Here is a 9,993-nt window from a genome sequence, read left to right as displayed (position 1 = left end):
AGGGGTAAAATACTTGTGATGTGGTTGTTAATCTTGGTTGTTTATATAGAGAATCGAGTTCAATGACCTATAATTCCTATGAAACCGACAAGACTTTTTAATGGATTTTATAGGTGTGTTGTAGTTCATCACTATTTAGTATGTTAACATTTTGGGTTACAAATCTAGAAGGTATTCCAAAGGCAACTAGTGCCACTTGTTAGCATTGAATTAATGTTTTTTTTATTTATATGTATACAATATTTGTTTAGTATTCTTGTATCCCATTAATAAGTCAATTATGTAATTAAAATATTCATAAATATATTGTATGAAAAATAAATATATCACTTATATTTATAATACTATTAATTTTTGTTCCCTAATGCACAGTTCTTCCATGTCATTGGTTGATTTTTCTGTTTTGTTTTTTTTCAATCTTTCTGATTCCACCGCCATTGCAACCACTAAAAGTGGGATTAGTGTACTCCACTGCTTCATTCCTTGTAAACCTCCTCATCTACTGCTTTTACCCGGGTTAATCCACCACCGCCTTCTTTCTCCTCAGTTACATCTACGCATATCAAAATTCCCTCGACTTAACGTCTTACGCCGCTACATGTTCATATAAATGATCGCGGTGCTGCTCACAGTCACCGCCTCAAATACTCGGATACTGTAAACCACCGCTTCCTCTGTATTTCCTCACGATCGGTGCTTCTTTTATTTTGCCTCTCACCCTGTTTCTCTTCCACTCACAGATTTACACCACCTCCATCTAACCCTTCCCACCTCCTTCGTGTCCACCTCCTTTTTCACAACCCTTTCCATCTCCCTACTATCGACCCCGATTTCATTCGCCAACATCATTGAATCCTACACAGGATGCACACAAAGATTGGTTGACTAAAGATCCACAAATATTCATGATTTTTCTCCGGTTTCTGATTTATCAATTGTGTTTGCTTTAATCGCCAATGGTTTTTATCTGATTTCACCACCATCAATTTTGTTTGATTTGTTGCGGTCGGTATGAAGTTCCCTATCATATCCATTGAAATTTACTGAAATATGTACATGGTCTCCAGTGAAAGTGGTGGTTCCTGGTTCCATCGATTATTCTTAATTTTTTTCAATAGAATAAGGACCGTCTAAGGTTTCCCTCTCCAATTTATGTTTGGTGCTCCTATCGGTGAACCATAGGTAAAATGCCTCTTTCTAGCTCTACAATATTCTAAACCTCTTCGTTTTTCTATTATAATTCTCAATAACCAGATTATAGTTTCAAGAGAAAACACGAGGTACGAAACCTTTTGCATGCACTTAATAAAACAACAAAAATCATTTCGACCGCACATCTATTAGATTTCAATTAGGAATTAGTTAGATTGAATGTAAGAATCCTTTTGTTTTCTCTATTGATGTGCATTATCATCTAATTTCTGTTTTTGTGTTCTCTATTGTTGTCATAATTAGAAGGCTAAAACCTCTTAGGCTAGCCTTTGACTTTTTGGATTTATAAATATATATGATTTGATTTCGTAGGTTAAAGAAACAATCACTAGTTTTGTGTGATTTTTCTTTTGTACTTTGTTTTGTAATTGTTAATGTTTAAATTTAGTGATTTTGATTTCTTTTTCGGAAATTCATCAGCAAATTGACAGATAAATCATTACGGAAAGTTCAATTGATCTGAAAAATAGATCAACTGATGCTGCAATTGGACATCTTGCAAATGGTTGTTGAGGAATTCAAACAATGAAATTTGGTGGCAATGTTCTCAGGTTTTTTTTATCCATTTTTCTTATATTTCATGTCCATTAATGAATTTTGTATAATTTTTTGAGATTTATATTGAAGCATGTGGACACTCTTTGAAGGAACTGTCACTCGATCATATTTCTTATAAACCTTTTCAAGTTGTCAACCACACTACTTTATCACTTGCAAAACATGCAATAAAATCTGCAAAGTTTGGATTTATCATGGTGTCGTAATATGACAAATTAAGTTGCTGTGTTATTGTAGATAGCTATTCAAGAATGTATTTTTAATTTTTATTGTGTAAATTTATGAAATAAAGCTAATGTGAGGTTCTTTTTGCAGATTAGAGATGTCTTTTTTTAGGATATTGGATGGTTATGATGACATCTAAAAGTACATTTCGGACCCAGATGCCAAAAAGTTATGCATTCTTTGACATCCATTTTAATTATCCTTTTAACATTTTTTATTATTTAGTTTTTACTTATAATGAGATAAAATTGCAGCCACCAGATTAGGATGATGACGAGATGGCGAGTGGACTGTTCCAACTACTCAAAGCCCTGATTACAAGGGTTTATGAAATAGAAGCCCAAATTAAGGTAGTTTCAAGGTAATGTAATATTGAATAATCAAATTACTTGAACAATGTAATGATTTCTTCTTCACCCAAAAGCCATAATATTTTCCAATTTTATGGTACATTGTAATCCCTCACTATGGGTTTCAGGACCGAGCCATGAACGTGATTTGGAGGTCATAAATACACATTACATAACTAATACTACTTCAAAAAAAATATCAAAATGGATTAATAGTTTTCTAATTGAATTATCAAAAACAAACCATATGTGGTCATACTTTGGATTGCATAACTAATTTTTTGTAATGCTTACATAAAACTTTTAAATTCTTTCTAACAATAATTTAGAGCTATTTATATTTTTCTCATCAATTATAAAATATATTTAGTTGATTTGTTTAAAATAAAATTTATAATACAATGCATTTTGCTTCTTGGTGAAAAAAAATAAATAAATTGAAAGAAACAAAAACAAAAACAATGCTATTTAGTACATATACCACCTAAATATGAAAAAAATAACAAATAACAATGTGCTTTGGTTTTCGTAAAAAAACTAAATTTAAAAGGTGTATACTGAAAGTACATTGCTAATATGATATATTAGGAAACACCCTCTCACCTAAGTCACAAGGGTATTATGATAACTTCTATTAATGCACTTTTTTATAGGGTTTCTTGCGCTAGAAGGTGTGGATTTAGAGGAAAGATAGTTAATGTCAACCTTCAAGTCTTTAGTTAAATGTCTAAAGTACCTTTGCACTATATTTTTACAAATTATTTATTTATTTGTGGGTGTTAATGTTTTTAAATTTTAACCTACGTACTAGTCATATTTCATATTGTTAACATACAATAACAAAAATTAACTTTTCATTGAAGGCTTTCAACCCCTCAATGTGGGGGCATTTCTCTAGTTGTTATTAAGTTTAAATTATTAGTTATTACACTGTTTTTTTTAAAACATTCTAATTATTTTAAATATAGATAGATATTAAAATCACATCGTCTCAATAGCTGCTCTATGCGAGTTGTACGTGAAAAAAATATATTTATTGATTTATAGTTATTTTTTTTACGATTAATGGCTAATCAATTTAGATATACATAATTTATGGTCACATCTAGGGTTGTAAACGAACTGAACGTTTCAGCGAACTGTTTGTGAACCGTTCAACAGGAAGTTCGTTTATTTAATAAATGAACGAACATGAACATAAATTACCGTTCGTTTAATTAAACGAACGTACATGAACAATGGTCTCGTTCATTCAATTATGTTCGTGAACGTTCGTTTATGTTCGTTCATATAAGTTGATTTTATGTTCACATATGCTTAATTGTGTTTGCTTACCTTAGTGTATTATATGTTCATTTATGTTTATATATCTTTAATTATGTTTTTTTTTTTTTTTTATTTTTTTTTATTTTTATCTTTTATCTTTGTTCATTTATGTTCGTTTAGCATGTTCACGAACATAGACGAACGAACATTAACAATGTAATTTGAAACGAACAAACATGAGCAAGAAAACTCGTTCGTTTATCCGTTATCCGTTCATGTTCGTTCATTTGTTCGGCTAACTTAAACAAACGAACATGAACGTGTTCGTTCGGTTCGTTTACAACCTTAGTCATATCATTTTAATGGAGTATATATGTAAGTAGCGTGTGAATTTGATATTTCAAAATAGGTTTTATATTTAACAATATATTTAAATGTATATTAGTCATAAAAAAACAAAAACTATTTCTTTTGAAAAGTTTCATTATTATAAAAAAATGATCCGTTTTCTAGGTTAATTTGGCATTCAATGTTTTATATTTAGTATTATATTTAAGAGTATATGGTATGGGCAATGAGAACTGCAATTTTTGTTGACGTGACACCTCATTACCTAGTCATAACAAGTTGAACACCACCCCTCATTCTTGTTAAGAGGATGTTATGACATATCTTGTTGTGACGAGCACAAGAAGCAACGGGAAGTTTAATTGGTTGTTGCCTTTATCAACCAATTAAATCATTTTATTTATTTCTCTCTCTACTTCTTAACATGTTATAACATGGGAACACCATTTCCCTTGGTGTTATAGTGGTGTTATAGATGAGGTGACATATGAACTTGGTGTTATAACGTGACTCATACCTAATGCTCTAAAAAATTTAACAATTTTAAAAGTATCGTCTTTTGAACGTTTTTTATATTTATTTGGTAAATTTACTTATGTTATGAATTTAACACCGTATTTAAATTAACAAATTAATTTTATTAAATTACTAATTATAAAGCGTTTCAAATAAACAAAATTTAGTATATTTTATGTTTTGAATTTAATATCTATTTAAACTAACAAATTAAATTTGTTGAAAATTAAAGAGTTAATATCAAATTAATATAATAACGAATTTGATGTATTAATTAAAAAATAATTTTAGAAAGTAAGAACTTTCAAATAAATATAATTAAAATCGAATGAAATTTAATGTATATAAATGAAGCTTTGATATTTCTTGTATATCTTTATGGCTTCTTGTTTGTCTAGCTTTTCCTTCAACAAGAACAATCAAAACTTGACCTTTAAAACTACAAGACCTAAATTATAATGTTTTCTCATGACGAGATTAATAAACAAATTTCTAGAACATCAGATTTTATAGCTAAGATGGCTCGTATTTTTAATAAGAAAAATGACGAACAATTGGAATCTTTGAAAAAACAGTTAACAAACACCAAAAGAAAAGGTACATATTTAACAATTTTATTTTGATGGTATTGGTGGGAAGAACTTGATTCAAAACAAGTTGAAACAACATTGATAAGAAACAAAAAGAAAGGACCAAATCCATGCATAATTTTTCATATGTTTTTGTAATTTATTGAAAAGTCATTTCAAATTTATAAAATTAATTCCATAGTTTATAAGATTAATTCTGACATTTAAAAACAAATTTGTAATTATGAAATAAAATTTTAATTTTACTTATAATTTGTGGTTTTATTTGTTGTCAAGAACAATTTCAAAATTATGTGAAAATTTGCTAACTTATGAATCACTTGATTATCATTTTGACCCTTTACTTGAAAAATGGTAAAAAAAAAACCCTTTAAAGCGTTTATCTTTGTGTTTATCCATAAAATTTGTTATTTTGATTACATTTGATCATAAGGAGTAAAGTTCAACATTTGTACGAACATTGACATAACAAAAGACTAGTTGGGAGAATTTTCGCACAAAACTCACTGTCATTGAATCTATCTTTAAAAATTCGATCGCAACATTTTTTAAAAAACGTGTTGAATAAGGCCCTAATCCTCCTGTAGTGCATATCTGTGTTGTAACATTTGAAGAATTCGCAAAATTTTTAAATAACCACAAAACCATCATTTATTACAATTTGTTTTCAAAATAAGTTTCACGTCAGAGTTTTTCCAGAAATTATAACACAAAACACGAGGAGGTGTACGATCAAGCCTTCACATTCCCGCGATCATCTGAGGTTCCTAAAACATAATCAAAACTGTAAGCCTAAAGCTTAATGAGTCTTCCCCAAAATACCACCACAATACATAATCACAACTATCACACAATGTGACAACCCGAAATTTCTTCCGTTCATACCGTTAAAAATAAATCAATTCATAATTTATTTCTGCTCTTGTCAGCATTATCTCGGGTCTTACTAAATATTCTAAACTCAGTACAATCGAGGTTTGGATCAAAGAACGAGTTTTTCCAAGTCAAAGCATAGCATCCGAGCCAAACACCCCTTCGAGAGCAGTGTACGGCCGCAAACTCGAGTTTACGGTCATACACCCCCACCCCACCCCTTAACCGAAAACTCTACCCTATATATAGGGTATATGGCCTTCATTTGTCACTTTACACACTTCAAAGGATTTCTCTCTCTACTCTCTCTCTACCTTCATCAAGTTTGCTCAAGGAATCCTCAAGAAAGTAAGTGATTCCTTCCTTTGGGTGTTAATCCTTCCTATATCCATAATTCACTTTTGATTCATCCATGGATTTCACCTTTTTATCTAGATCTTCAAGAATCCTCAAGAATGCCTTAGTGTTTCGGACCGAAAACACTTTTCTTTGCCTTCAAATCGTAAGTATCATCCTCTTATCCTTATATCTAGTTAGGATTCTTGTGTTTTGCATTGAAATCGTCACTATTCCATGAACAAGAGTTGTTTACGGTCTAGTGTATCTCCTTAGACCGTACACCCTTCAATGACCGTAAACCCATGGACCGTAAACCCTATGACCGTAAACACATGGGACCGTAAACACATGGTACCGTAAACCCATGGGTGGTAAACCCATAGACCGCAAACCCATGACCATACACTCCTGAATTACGGCCGTAAACTCCCCATCTTCAATCACGTGTGATTCTAACACGTAGTTTCAAGTGTTTCCTAGTCCCTAAGGTGGTTTCCTTCCATAAAAAATAGTGTTATGCCCCCATCTAATATGTGTAGGTGTTACCATATGATTAATAGAGTCCACTTGAGTACGAAACATCAGTTGACACTCAACACTCATCCCGATCGTACACTCAAATCCTACGTTAAATAGTGAGTTCATACCCCTACGCTTTTATGATTTTTAAACGTTTTCAGGGGCGAAATACAAGCCAAACACAAAGTTTTCAACAAGTCAAACTTATGCAATTTATACAAATCAATGATTTTCCTAAAGCATTTAGATAATCCCTTTTGTAGTATGCAGAGCATAAGGGACGTTTTTCTAAATATAATTGCATAGTTTTCTGAACATTTCACGAACATAACATTTCAGTCAAACTATAAAGGGTATAGTTTGGGGATTTCATTACTAGTCTTACAAATGCAAACTACTTACACGGTTGAATACATGAACTATGCCAGATTTAGTTTATAACCTACATTACTTCGAGAGTACAACAGTGAATAATTATTTCAGTATAATTATTTCTACTCTACAAAATAAACATCGGATTTACATAAGAAAGGATAGTACACTTATATATTATTACTCGTAAAGTCGTTGACATAAAAGGGGACATGTCCTTGGTCGCTTACAACATTAACTAAGTGGAGGACTACCCTTATGAACTAGAATTTCCTAGAGGGAAAGCGTGGCTTTTATGTATAGATCTATATGGGACTAATTATCCCACACCTGGCTGCTAGCTACAGTCGGACTGGCAGGTCTACGGGTGACAAATGTCATAAAGGATATCGACGTCCGAATTCACGTCGTATCAATTTTAAGTATGGTCATAAAACTCGTCAATAGTTACGACACTTTTACGTAATAATACAATGTTAACAAACAATTGCTTTAATCACATAAATATGGATTATATTTAGGCCTTACCATTGCAGAAACATTAAAGCAACCACTCACACAACAGAGAAAATAAGGGATTTTCTCGGTTAAATCACAGTACCTAATATATATATATATATATATATATATATATATATATATATATATATATATATATATATATATATATATATATATATATATATATATATATATACTAACAGAAATCAGATTTTTCAAACGGAATATACTTTACTTACTTTATTTAGTGGTGGTAGTCAGGGTTTTCAAACCGAACTCATCTTACATACTGGTGGTAACCAGGGATTTGATACAAATGATGTTTTACATATAATGAAAATAAATCATTTGTACAAATTCAGTGACTAGTTTTCAATACAAAAACATTGCTTATGAACTCACCAGCTTTATGCTAATATGTTTTCAAAACCGCTTGTATTTCTCAGGACAACAATAGACAGGTACTCTTGCTAGCTTTTGGAGAAGACTGAGCATCTTGGAGTCACGTCTTTTACTTTTGTTATATACTATTGTATACAAACTATGTTTTTCAAGCAGATGTAAATAATCATATTGTAATGTAATGGTTGTGTTTACTTTGCTTGCTATGATACAACTGTTGTGATATTACGCATGACGTCACCCGCCCCCGGACGTTTCCGCTGTTATTTTCTGACGGTTCGGGAGTGTGACACACAACAACATTGTTGTGATATGTTGGAGATGGTAGTGCTAAGACTGTCGATGGGTTCAGTGTAGATTTCCTCTCCTGATATCACAATACAGAAATGGAAAATAGATCGTTAGTCAACGTCCGGGAGGGATTCCTGGGACGAATCTCCGATGATCTAGTTAGTGATTGTTCTCATAGAAAAGAAAGAATATTCACTGGAAAGAGAGTTATCCCTCTTCACGAGGAAGAATGATCCTTTGATACCTGGTTCCAGAGGCATGTGGACCTTAACGGATTCCGTTGGACATTCCTTCGTGGGGCGTGACGTGCCAAACCCCTATAGGAAGATCCTTTGTCACGTCCTTTTTACATCCTTTCCTCATTGGCTAGAGGAGGATCTTTCAGTTATTATGGAGAATGTGGCTATCGTATAACGTGCACGTGGGATGCTCTGAATGGTCCCACGCTTGCTGGGATGTTATGATGAGGAGGTTATAACGTTGCTCTACACCCTAATTGTCATGCCTATGTCTTTCGCGTTGGCAAAGGCCCGGACTTGGTAGGACTTCGTCTGAATGAGTTCAGCTAAGATAAAGCTCGATACTAGTTTTGAATTTTGTTTTTGATGTTCCCACCGATGGATACGTTAACAAGTACCTTAGGCTTGTAAGCATTTGTGTTGGCCTGATAGCATCGACGTTTGAGCCTATTTCTCAACACGTGTACACCTAGGATTATGTAATGCCCACAGATTTGAGTTAGTTAATTTAGAGACGATAAGCGTCAAAAATTATTTTTTTATAGATGATTATTTAGAATAATTAATCTTAACTATGTTGTAGTATATGTCACAAGGTTTCCGTATATATAAAGAACGCTTAAATCCGAGTTATAATGAAGAAGTTATGACTTGTCGAAGTTTCGCGACAAAATTAACATGACACCGAGAATGGTAAAAAGTGAGTTTAAAATAAGGTAATTATTAGCCATAGGGGTCTAAATGAAGTTTTAGAGTATGTCTCTGCCTATGCTTGGATATGAAGAATGACAAAAACAGAGCTCGTATGCAAAAGTTATGACCTTCCGAAGATGCAGCTGTCTGAGAGCATGACACATGTCAGAAAACCCTAATCTGACTGGAATCACGACGTGAGTGTCTTTTCTCACGATGTGAGGAGTCAAATGCCACTTTTTAAGGCTAGAATGCAGATGGGAAGTCTACGGAACGGGCTCACAACGTGAGCATCAATTCTCACGACATGAGGAGTCAATCAGACACTATGCAAGCCTAAAACGCAGGTGGCAAAGCTACGAGGTGATTCAGCCATGGCTCACGACGTGAGCAATGAATTCTCACGGTGTGAGAGAGCCAAAATCAGCCTATAAATAGCAGTTCGACCCTAAGCTTGTTTACACCAGTTCTTTTCTCTCTCTCTCTCTCTCTCTCTCTCTCTCTCTCTCTCTTTCTCTTTCTCTTTCTCTCTCTCTCTCTCTCTCTCTTTCTCCTTCTCTTGTTTTTCGAAGGCCGTTTCCCTTCCCGAGCCCGACGATCACGAACCGTTGACCGTTTCTAGTAGGATTCTATCAACTCACACTACTAAGGTGAGTGCATAGCTACTTTCATCTTACACATAGATATGAAGTATTTAAT

The 9,993-nt window shown here is 32.9% G+C and overlaps 1 long non-coding RNA gene across 3 annotated transcripts; it reads left to right on the top strand.

Annotated features, from left to right (window-relative positions):
• Positions 1–399: 399 nt before the first annotated feature.
• Positions 400–3,242, top strand: LOC111917047 (uncharacterized). Of its 3 annotated transcripts, XR_008225934.1 has the most exons (5): positions 400–1,182; positions 1,633–1,763; positions 2,086–2,163; positions 2,250–2,356; positions 2,999–3,242. It is a non-coding gene; the product is annotated as an uncharacterized LOC111917047 (long non-coding RNA). The 3 variants fall into 3 exon arrangements; XR_002858779.3 differs by having other exon boundaries at positions 2,086–2,356; XR_002858780.3 differs by lacking the exon at positions 2,999–3,242 and having other exon boundaries at positions 2,250–2,988.
• Positions 3,243–9,993: the final 6,751 nt, after the last annotated feature.

This window comes from Lactuca sativa, chromosome 8 (assembly GCF_002870075.4).
Source record: "Lactuca sativa cultivar Salinas chromosome 8, Lsat_Salinas_v11, whole genome shotgun sequence".
NCBI lineage: Eukaryota > Viridiplantae > Streptophyta > Magnoliopsida > Asterales > Asteraceae > Lactuca > Lactuca sativa.
This window is presented reverse-complemented; position numbering and strand designations above follow the sequence as displayed.